This window comes from Pinus tabuliformis, chromosome J (assembly GCF_031772625.1).
Source record: "Pinus tabuliformis cultivar Carrire ecotype Pingquan chromosome J, CPIR1, whole genome shotgun sequence".
Classification (NCBI taxonomy): Eukaryota; Viridiplantae; Streptophyta; class Pinopsida; order Pinales; family Pinaceae; genus Pinus; species Pinus tabuliformis.
In genome coordinates this window covers 1473151662-1473164497 of record NC_142295.1, presented here as the reverse complement: position 1 = coordinate 1473164497, position 12836 = coordinate 1473151662, and positions in this window count along the sequence as shown.

Genomic DNA, 12836 nt, shown 5'->3' with positions numbered 1-12836 from the left:
TTTAAGCAGCCGGCCATTCACCGACCCACCAAGACATTCATCACCGTTCATTTCTTTGAGAAGGAAAGCATTTGGACCACGATATGCTGCAATTTTGTAAGGACCCTTCCATAAGTTGTCGAATTTTCCATGCTTCCCTTTATCTTCATTGCGGGCATCCCACCGTAACACAACATCATCAATCTGAAACTCATCTGCTTTGGCCTTTTTGTCATAGATTTTCTTTATGCGCTCCTGCAACTTAAGGGAATTCTAGTGAACCTCTTCTCGTGTCTGCTGTAAATGAATCATTTGACTGATCCGTCGTTGCATAGGATCCTCCTCACCACTAGCTTCTTGAAACAACTTGGCTACTGGGACACTAAGTGAAGTAGGAAACACTGCATCTACTCCGTAAACAATTTCAAAAGGTGACATACCAATTGACTTCTTTTGACTTACCCGATCAGCCCACAATGCATTTATTAACTTCTTGTGCCAGCTCTTCTTATTTATTTCCAGCAATTTCTTTATAATGTTCACTAGAGATTTGTTTGAAGATTCAGCCAGCCCATTACCTTGCGGATGATAAGCGGTTGAATGCCCCAAGCTGATGTTATATTTATAGCAAAAATCAACCAACTTCTTCGATTTGAATGCAGCTGCATTGTCTGTAATCAACTTTTGTGGACAGCCAAAACGTGACAAGATATTATTTTCAAGAAAAGAAATAATTACCGAATCTGTAGCCTGCCGGGTGGGAATGGCTTCAATCCACTTTGTGAAGTAATCTGTGGCGGTCAAGATCCATCGATGCTGCCCGGAAGATGCTGGGTGGATTTCGCCAATAAAATCCAAGCCCCACTGCTGAAATGGTGCACTGATTTCCACCGGCTTGAGAGGCAATGGCTGTAATTTCTGTTTTCCTTGAAAAATTTGACATTCATGACAGCTCTTTACCGCTTTATACACATCAGAAAATAAAGAAGGCCAATAGAAACCAGCTCTCAAGATCTTATTAGCCGTAGTCTTCCAAAATAAGTGACCCCCACAGTCACCTTTATGGAAATCATCTACTGTTGTTTTTGCTTCCTCTTCGACCAAACAGTTCAGCAAGATGCCACCGGGATCTTTCCAATAAAGTGCAGATTTGATAATGCAAAATTTGGCAGCCTTTAGCTTCAACGTTCTAGCTTTGTTTCTAGGCATTCCAGGAGGTGAAGATAAGTTTTGAAGCACATAAACTATATCAGCATACCAAGGAGAAGACACAAAGATATCGGACACCTGTAGAACTGAATTTTCTTCATCTTCATCGGACAAGGCAGCAATCAGATTTATATCAAGGACATGAAGGTTTGCTTCAGCCATCAACTTAGCTAGACCTTGACCTTTAATCAACTTGGTAGGCTTAATTTCTACATCATATTCTAAGAGTGCAGCGATCCACTTACCCCTTCTTCCTTCCGGTTCCGTTTGCACTAAAACATGAGAATTCAATATGTAAACTCGGAAATCTTTCAATGCTTTGATCAGTGCCAATGCTTGCTTCTCAATGATATTATAATTCAGCACTCCGTCTCTTATGATGCGGCTGAAAAAAGCTATGGGCCTCTCAACTCCATCTCTCTTTTGCATTAACACGGCTGCCAATGTATGCTCAGAGGCAAATGAAAACAAAATGAAATCCTGTGTATAATCTGGGCTAATCAAAGTTGGGGCTGAAGATAAGATTACCTTTATCAAATTAAAAGATTTCGCCGCCTCTTCGGTCAATTTAAGCTCGCTGTCCTTCTTTAGCATATTTGTTATTTCTCTAAGATGTTCAGCAAGATTGGGAATGAAACGACGCAGAAAATTCAATTTACCATTGAAAGACTGAATTTCTTTCTTGCTACGGGGCTGCTCCACTTGCTGAATTGCTTTTACTCGTGCAGGATCTATACGAATGCCATCTTTAGAAATGATATGGCCCAGCAGCTTGCCTTCGCTCATAGCAAAAAGACTCTTTTTCGGATTCAATGAGATGCCATATTTTCTGCACTTTTCAAACACCTTAGTCAAATGAAACAAATGCTCTTCATCTGATTTAGAAAACATGGTCAAATCATCAAGATAAACAACTAAAAAGACATCCTTCTCATTTGCAAAGGCCATGTCCATTGCCCGCTGAAATGTGGCACCCACGTTCTTCAATCCAAACGGCATCTTGGCATAATGGAATGTACCCCATTGAGTAGTAAATGTTGTCTTGTCACGGTCATCTTCGTGCACCAAAATCTGATTATATCCGGAGTAACCATCAAGCAATGACATCCTAGATGCCCCCACAACCCGCTGCAATATGTGGTCCATCTTGGGCAGCGGATAATTGTCCTTTAATGACACCTTGTTTAGATTTCTAAAGTCTATACACAAGCGAATCTCACCGGTTTTCTTCCTCATGGGCACCAAGTTTGAGATCCAATCAGAAAACCGGATTGGCACTATGATTCCGGACTTATACAACCTGTTGACTTCCTTCTCAATCAGTGGCAGCAATTTAGGATTAATTCTTCTCAACTTTTGCCGGAAAGGCTTTTGATTTGGCTTTATGGGGATGGTATGCTGAATAATGCTTGTGTCATAAGTTTTCAAATCTGAATAGTCCCATGCAAAAACATTAGAATACAAAGACAATAATCTGATATACTCTTGCTTTACCTTAGGCGGCAATGCTTTTGAAAGCTTCACCAACTTTGGATTTGCAGCTGTCCCAAGATTTACATCTTCAACTCCTTCATCCGTAGGCCTCAAAGTTGGCTTGCGGGCCACATCATCTTGATCGAACAATTCCTCCAAAGGAATCAATCCTTTAGGAATGTAATTGTCCTTGAGCTGCAACACATCCATCTGATTCACTCCTTCAGCTTCCGTATCTATTGAAATGTCTTCGAATTTACCCTCAACTTGCAGAAAATCTTTGATTTCTTCGTCATCTTGGAACACTTGCCAACACCTTTGGTTATCTGGAACTGTAGGACGATGCTTCACATATATCTCAAACTTATTGCTGGAATTCATGGGTATTTTCAGGTTACTTGCTGCCTTAGCCAATGCATCCGCAACACCATTTTGAATCCGGGGCACACATGTCAAAGTATGTTCAGAAAACCTCTTTAAAATGTCCAAAACAACATTCCTATCTGCTCCCATGCGAGGATGTTTGGCCTGAAATTCACCTTTCACTTGCTTGATAACTAATTCGGAGTCGCCATATACCGCTATCTTCTTTGCCTTCAAATTCCGAAGGATTTTCAGACCAGCAATAAGAGCTTCATATTCCGCCTCATTATTTGAACAATCAAATGCCAATTTATAAGAACATACCCGTACCTTGCTTGGAACTTGATCTTGGGCTGAGAATGGGCTTCGGATCCACACACCTATACCAACACCATCGCTGCCCACTGCACCGTCAAAATCCATGGTCCAAAGACCATCTTCATCATCTTCTAGGTGCTGAAAATCTGATTTTGATTCATGTTCTGCTCACTGCCCATTTATTTATGCAATTGGCCTTATGACAGCAGACCTTTCTTCATTTTCCTTTCTCAAAACTTCTCTGAAAGTTTCTGAAATGTCTGGTATATCTTCTACTTGAACTAACTGACTATCTACCTCATTGAAATTTTCCGCAAACAAAACGAAAGATTCTAAATCTGTTTGTACATAATTTACAGGATGATTTACAGGCTTTTCCTTACTAGTGATCATGTATTTCATCTTTTGTTCCCGATATAACTTCATCATTTGACTGAAAACTGGAATTGTAGCATATGAAAAATCAAGCTGAATTGTACCTTTGAGTTTGGCTCCCCATGACCTCGACAACAACATGCCAAATCTTGGAGGAATATCTGCCACCACCACATCCATCAAAACATTCTTCGCTGGAATTTGATCTAGACTCACCACTAAGTCTTTGATCAACCCAATACATCTTACTCGGCTGGAATCAAATGAATACAGATCATGATACTTCCTTGTGATGTCAAGTCCCAGATTCTCCAGGATTGTTTTAGGCATCAAATTATGTGAAGCTCCCGAATCAAACATGTTATTGTGCAACACAAACTCATGCAACTGCAAACTAATATAAAATGGAGGAATATCACTTTCGGGAGACTCACCATTCAAAGCTGGCCCAAAGATTAACTCCGGCTGATCATCTTGTACATTCACCATGTCTAGCATTGGATCAACATTCAGCAACTTAGAAATTTGACCTCGATAAGTGGTGTTTTTCATGACCTCCGTTAAAGGAATAGATATCTTCAACTTTGCAATCTCATTCTCCAAACTGAAAACTGGAAACTTCTCACCTTCTTTTGCCGGATTATCTCTTTTTTCAACTTTATCCTTCGGTGCATTTGATGGCTGGTCAATCTTTGCTGCTGGTGATGTTTGAGTTGTTGATGGACCGACTATATCTTTACCTTTTGAGGAAACCGAATCATTTTTTGCTGCAATGTCTTTCCTCTTCTGCACGGGATTTATAGGAATAGCTCGGCTTCTCAATTGCCTTTGCTGTCCTTGCTGAGCTGATAAAGCATTTAAGTACCCTCTTTGATACTCTTCAGATTCTTCTTCAAGTATTGTATCATTTGACAAAATATAATGTTCGTCTTGGGGAAAGACAGAATTACTCACCAACTCATCTTCTTCCGTAATATATGTAGGCATATCATCAGGAGTGAAGAAGTGATTTTCCTCTCCAACATTATCACCTTCATCTTCAGACTCTTGACTAACAAAATTCTGCTGAAAAGGAGGTTTCATTTGCTGCTGAACTGCTGTGTCTTGTGCCTTTGTTTCGCGCTGCTTGATCCTATATTGTTGCTGCTGTTGACCTCTGAAGTTAGGATTACGAATCTGAGGCTCCGGCTTGTCAAGGGTGATCTTTTCAAGTGCCCTCTTTATCTGTTCAACATCACGATGTAACTGATTTGAAGTGGATGCTTCCTCCTTAATTGTGACTCACTTTTCTGCCTTCATCCTTGCTCTTTTATCATTCAAATTTGCCTCAACGCTGACAGCAATTTTCTGCATTTCCTCTAATGTAGGTGGATCTCTGTCTCTCAATGAATAAGCCATCTCCGGATCAAAGCCATCCGGGAACTTAAGAAGTGCTGATTTTCTAGATGGCCTTAAATCATCAGGAATAGCATTATAAACTGTATTGAATCTGATTATGTAATCTTGAACAGACTCACCCGGATTGTGCTTGAGGTTGTTGTATTCGACATTAATTTGAAGCGGATCCTTTCTGATTTCCCACCGATCTAAAAACTGATTCTGAAGTGCTTCCAAAGTAGTGATGTTGTTGGCTGTCAACCCTATGAACCATTTTCTAACTTCTCCTGCAAATGTTTGCACGAATAACTGCATGGTAACATCTTCTTCATCTAACTCATATAGATCAAAAAATGTGGTCATCTTGTCGATATGTTGCTGAGCTGTAATACTTTGTGGAGTGCCATCAAACATGGGAATTTTACTTTGGTAATCAGCTGGCATATCATGAAGATTTGCAGGTAAAACCAATGGGGCAAACCGGGCAGCCATTGCTCTCGGAGGGGGAGTAGGATGAGTATGAAGTGGAGGAGTTGTGATAGCAGGAATTATTATAAGAGGAGGTGTAGTTTGTGAAGTTGGGGGAGTCAGAGGTGTAGGAGTCGAAGGAGGAGAACCGACTGCTGATTCAGGATACGTGATTATAGGTGAAACTGAAACATAAGGAGGGTAAGATTCTTCGTGAGCCGTGATAGTGGATCCAATGTGATCGGAGATACTCTCAACAAAATCAGAAAGGGTAGTAGCTTGAACACTTGACTGAAGATGTCTTAAGATGAAATTTTCAACCAATTTATTATGTCTCTCAAACTCAATAACAACTGCAAAATCAGGATCAAGAACTAGAGAATCGAGTGCACTTTCAGACTTAGCTTTAAACAGAGACAACTCAAAGCTTTCGTCAAAATCTAAATCTTCAAGATAATCAAAAATAGCTGGGCATGAATGAGATCTGAAAATGGGTCTAGGATCTGTAGCCAGCGTGTTTTCTCAAAATGACTAGGAAAGAAAAAGCATTCAGCCTGTGAAAACTCTCAACCTATCATCCATGGCTCAGAGTTAACAAATACACGGGGATAAGATGTCAATGAAGCGCTATGTTCACAAGCTCACGGAGATTGACTGAAGCAACGTTTATCTACTTGCGCTGATGTAAAACAAGAGCATTTTCGAAGGCTACCTGGCATAACTTCAGGCTCCGTCTAAGACTTATGAAATAACACGTCAATGAGCAAGGGATTAGATGTTCTCCCCAGTATGGTCGCCAGTATGTTAGCACTTGAAATTTCACCTCAGGCTGAGAAAGGAAAACCTCAAAAGCTACATCAAACCATTCAGCCTCGTAGCTAGCCCTACGGGGCAGGAGAAGGCTCTCTCTGGTCAATCTCGGTGGATTTTCAGTAGGATGAGATGACCAACAAGGTAACACTGATATTAGGCTAGTAAACTGATTATAAAGGTTGATTTGGGGGTTTTTGGTGGCAAATTGAGGAGCTGCAATTTAGGGTGCGGGGATTGGACACAGTTTCTGCAGGGGGGTCTTTGGGGCGAGGTAGGAGCCTGTATTGATGTCTTTAGCTGAAGTGGATGATTAGGAAAGAAAGATAAGAAGGCTAAAGAGAGAAAACAATGAATTTGAATTCTCTTTAGACAGTAGAAAACATAGAAATTAAACAAATTTAAAAGCAGAGCATGGCAAGCATGAATTCTTACTTTAACACTTCATTTGTTTAATATGCAGCAGTATAGAAAGGAAATGAATCACATAACAAAGCTTACAATAACATGGAGAAACACACCATCAACACATGAGTCCACAAGAATCCCAAAGATGACTGCAAAACCCTGGTCTTCCTTAGCCAAAAATTGCAGAGATACAAGTGAAATAATACAGTGATAGCTTCTCCCTCAAGAGTCCAACCATGAAAATGAGCAAGAAAGTACATAATATAGATGATCTAACCTCTTTCCCCACCTCCATGGGTCGAGCTCACTATCCTAGGAGCTGTTTGAACCACTTCTAAACTAAGCACTACAAAATAGGCAGTCAAAACAACTTGCCTCTATAAACTTGGAAACCAGTTCATACATTCAATTTTTACCCTTTACATGCATAAATCTTCTAGAAATGTTAAACAAGAGTAAAAGTATCCAAAAAGTGTCACAATTACATCCATGAAGATCATCATTAACCTCAGAAAGTCGAAAAGGGTCAAATCTGCAATTTCTGGGCTGAACTGGTCAAATCTGGCAACATTTCCTCAACGGGTCGCGCCCCTTTTCTCAACAGGTCGCGCACTTTGGAGCCCTGTTTGTAGGCCTTCCCGGTATCAGAATTGAGCAAACGTGGGCTTGTTGGAAAGGTATGTGAGTCTACTTTCCGACCCAACTGGAATTTTTTCATTTGGAGTTCATTTGCCTAGTCAAAAATCAATTCTCCCAAGACTGCTTCTGCAACTCAAAAAAGGGGCAGAAAGTCAAATTTTGCATGTATTTTGACCTTCTGGAGGCCCAAAACCCCATAAAAACTCAAGTCCAGCCATGGGCATATGTAATTTTGCATGAAAAATCTAAAAATGTTGAGTTTTTGCAAAACGGAGCTACGATGACAAAGGGTCTCACCGGGGGTGAGACCCGTTGAGAAGCCAAAACCTGTAAATTTCCAAAAAATTCCAAAATTACCCAAAATTCTCAAAAAATTTTGGAATTTGTGCTGTAGCTGATGCTAGTGAGTGCCATGATCTTTGAGGGATGCCTCAGCCAAGATACGGAGTGGATTGGTTTTCTTCCTCCGTTTAAGAGCCTCGGATAACCTCCTTTGGAACATTTTCATTTTGGCCTTGCATACATGCATTCTTGCCCAATAGTGATTCTTCATGTTTCTCAGCAGCCTTTTCTCTTGGTTGGCCTTAGCCAACAGCCTCTCCAAGTGAGAATTCTTCTGAATGAGCATTGACTCTCGGTCAGCAGGCAATGGATCACCGGGTCTTCTACGGTTCAAGACTCGATCGCTACGAATCCTCCATAGCTCATCAAGCACTTTCTCATCCTCCAATTGTTTGTTCCGCTGCTCCAGGTAAGTAATAGTCCATTGAGCACCCTCAAGTCTCCTCTTTAAAACATCATTTTCAGCCCTGAGATGCTGAATGATCTCCTTTGCCTCTTGGCTAGGAGAACTGACCTCAAGATCAATCACCAGATCCTCATGAATCATGGGCTCTTTGCCCCTCTGTAGTACCTGTGCTGGTGAAGAAAGCGAGGCCCCTTCCACATGATGTGGAGATAACACTCGTTGAGCTGAAGATGAAGGCGATACCCCTTCCACCTGCTGTGGAGATAGTACTCGCCTAGCTGCTGCAAATAAGGCCCTTGGGCCTTTCTGATAAGTGACCAAAGGAGTGGAACTAACATGTCGGGTGACAGGAGCATCAGGCTACTGAGATGGTCCTCCCTCCTCATGAATGACCTCCTGATGTGGCTGATGTGGCACTGTGAAAAACTCACGGGAGATGAACTCCTCCCATGAGATGTCCTGCTGAGTCAACTGATGTGAGACTATGAGCTGAATCAAACCATAATGACACAAGCTCCTGTACTGCTGGGCTGGGGTCTTCTTCTGCAACATGGGCACCATCCTCTGAATGTTATGAAACAAGAAGACCGGGATGTTCATCATCCTCACTGGGGTGAAATGCATCAAAAGGCGAATGTGATATGAGTACACCTGTGAAAATCTGCCCTCACATGTAAAATAATGCATAATAAGCCTCATGACGGGAGCATACTCGCTCCGGAGAAATCTGAATGGAAAAACACCTGTCAAAAGTCCCACGAATGGTGGCCGGACATAGGGCTCAAAGTGAACAAAATCTAGAAATCTGCGCTTAGGCCACACCTCACCCACATTTGGTATCCCTGTAGCCTGTGAGATCATCTCAGGAGTCAATGTGAAGTTCACCCCTGCCAGAGTGACATGTCCATCACGGAGGTGCAAGACAAACAAGCGGGCCAGCTCTCTATGATGTTGAATCTGAGAAATTTTCTCACAGAAACCATAACAAGACATACACTGAAAAAACTCACTGCCATGGGGCAAGCCTGTAATTCTGCCAGAGAGGTGAGCTCCTCTCGCTTATGATGTCCACCCTTACCACCCTTACGAGGCCTCCTCTGTTCCTCAACCTCTGTACATGATGTATGGTCATCACTTTGCTCATAAGTTTCGGTTTCTGACATGGTTTAGGAGCAAAGTGGACAAATAACACTGCTGTCTCTGCCTACAAAAAGTGTTGAAATCTATGTTGTTTCAAGGGGAACAAAACATGAGGGAAATGTTAGGGGAGGGATCTTTTAGCAAGGAATGGGAATATATAAATATTACAGGGAATTTCAAGGGAAATTTTGCAAATCATATGCGTATAGGAACACATATTTGTAATAGGGAAATCATTTGCAAAGATTATTGCATATGGGAAAAACATGCATGAAAGTAAATATGGGAATATGTATACAATTTCAATAAGGGAAAAAGGGAAACCATGCACAAAACATGCTGACATTTTACCAACAGTTTTTTGTTATTTTTCACATGCATATGGTAGAGGGGAATTAGGGTTTTCATTTTTTGTTTTTGATGCTTTGGGAAAGGGGTAGGGTTTTCATTTTTAATGGTTAGGGATGGGGAAAAATTTGCATTTCATTTATAAAATGACATGGGGAAAAATAAGATGTACATATGAATGTGAGCAAGAGGGAAGGGAGGGAAACAAACCAAAGGAAAAACAGCTTGAAACACCATAAACCCTAGCACAATTTGCACATGAATATTGCAGCCATATAAGTCTTTTCATTTGCATGATTTGAGCTTAAAATCATAACATAAGGTCTTATATTTCATCACCATCCTCAAACACCATGTGTAAAGAGCCTACCTCGACCAATTTAGAAGATTTGAAGGGAGATTGAGGAATTTTGTTGAAGTTTGCAGGCAAACGGTTTAACGGGTCGCGCAAGCCTCCCAACGGGTCGCGCACGTCCTAACGGGTCGCGCCCGTAGTAATTCTGAACTGCGGAGGAGTCCTGGACGGGTCGCGCACCGCCCAACAGGTCGCGCACCTCCTTTGACGAGTCGCGCACCACTCTGCTGCCCGAAATCACTGCAATTTCGCTCCTTTCTCTCAATCACTCTCTCTTTCTCTCTTGCAAGCTCTAAAATGCACAATGAGATTGAAAGGAGGGAATTTGGGCTTTTATAAGTCTCATTTGAAAAAATTTCATTTACAAACCCACTTTCTAATGTTTTTTCTTTTGACACTTTATAACACTGATTTTTGGTTTCCTTTATCCTGATTTTGACTCATTGAGTGCTTTGACTTGATTCTTTTTGCAGGTAGATCATCTGAGGGACTTTGGCAAGGGGACCAGGGTTACTGCTGTCCTTTTGAAGACTTTTTGGAATTTCATTTCTTTTTACAAAAATTTAACATGACCTTGGCTTTAAAAACAGAGTTTTTAAATCCAAGGTTAAAAATGAACTGTACATGATGAAAATATCAAAGAAACATGTTTACAATCCTCCCTCTGGCTTGCTGGGCACTCAAGGACTTTCAAAGACATGACCTTGCAAGGATAAATGACCAAAACCCTAGACCTAGGACCTTTGACCTTAAGACAAAACAAGACAAGCTTGAAAAACTTAATGACTGATATGACCTGATCCAGCAAAGCCAAGAGGGGTATAAATAGACCAGTTCCTCCATCAGGGTTATGGCATGCCTAACGCGATGCAAAATTTGACACTAATGAGACACCTACTAATGCAAATGCAAAGAGCTTTGATCACTGATGGAGGGCTTTCAAGACCAACACTAACAAAAGGCACATTATAAAGACCACTTATATCAAATCTGTAATGGTTTTATGTTGCCCATCAATTATGCTATCTTTGATAGGCCTGCCCCAAGGATTTCCGAGGAGGCCGAAATTGATTTGACTGTTGTGGGGAATTGGTTCGGGGAAGATAAATTCACGTATATACGGGTGTTTGGTAGTGCCACAAAACCCCATGTCCTCCCATTATATGTGCCCGATAAACTGTTGGCACGTGAATTAGCCTACCAAATCACAACTGCTAGAATGTCCAAAACTCTTAGGACTTCCAAAAAGCAGCTATGGCCCGTATTCCCTTTAAGATGTGGTGTTTACACCATACTTGATTGGAAACATGCTGAGAAGGAGGCAGGCAAAATTAATATGCTCAACCTTGAACAGGCCAAACTCACCAAGTTTGACCATGAAAAAGATCAATTTGATGATTTATTTTCTTCAGCAGAATCTTTGTCTCAGGTTAAAACATTGGCCAGAATGAAATATAATGATGAAGCACTGGTGGATTTCAATAGGCTTAGAGAGCAGAGGTTGCAAACTCTGCCTATTGAAGTCACTATTCACGATGAGATGCTCGACTTAAGTCCAAATGGAGCGGGCGACAGACATTTAAGACGCAATTTATGGGCAAGATTTGGAAAAATCTCCCGCCAAGGGAGCATTAATGAATTTGATTTGTGGGGAATGGTTGAATTCAAATTCAAAAAGCGCTATAAAATACAAAGGGCTGCCCAAAAAACAACACTTGGTCATTTTTTATTTGAGTGATTTAGCAGAGACCTGATTATTGTGAGCCGAGTGTTGATTGAGCCCTGATTCGCGAGAACTAGATTTCCAGATGAATCTGATTGCAATAGTTGAGGACGTTATGAAGATAATTGAAATGACTACTAGAGAGGCTGCGCAGGCCCTAGCAGTGGGAGATGCTCCAAGAGGAGCCTAGATGTGGCAGAAATCCTAAAATCACTGCGCATGCCCAGAACACAGATGGAAAAACAAGCAATGGTCCCCATACGTGTGTCCCTGCGGAACTCGCTACATAGAAAGATGTCAATGGAGGAGAAGGGGAAATCTGTCACCATTGAAACCGATGAAGAAGAAGAAAACCTGGAGGACTTGCTCATTGCAGAAGACGAGGATGAAGGCATGGAGGTGGAAGCTGAGCCTGTGCACCCCCCCGACAAAGATTCCCGCCTATGTCCCCCCGTGGAAAGGAAAAGGTAGTGTGACTAAGGACTTTGATGAGACTAAGAGCTCGCTCCAGACCCTGCTCCTACCAGACAACATTATTTTTGAGGGCACGCACCTGTGACAGGTGCCGAGCTTGAAATTCAAATATTGGGAGCTCACTAACCACGAGAAGTTCCCTCACCTTGCGACCTTGAACCTCATGAAGCCTAAGCAGAACACCGCGGCGGGGGTGACAGAATTACAGCCACGGAAGTGGTTGCGTGGAGCGAAAAAGGTTGGGCTACTGAACCTGCTCTAGGTGCCGCATTTCCACCGTGCCCCAATAACCATTTTCGTCATCAGGTAGCTGCTCTGCCTGGTGCATGATCGGTGTTTGTGGTTGTAGGAGCCCATCCCCATCATGACAAACTGATTCACCGAGTTTCCCAGCTTCCATACTGTTGTGTTGTACAACAACCCCCCATAATATAATTTTTCTTTGAAATCATAATATGAAATGGGTCCCTTTGTAAACATAGAGGTGTGAATAAATTGGTATTTACTTGTTATTATAAAAACCCTCATCAAAAGGTCCAATTGAAATTTTATTTCCCTTTTTAAAAAAAACAATGAGAAAAAGGCCTTTAAAAAAAAATAAAAATTATAAAGCTTTTATTGTTATGATA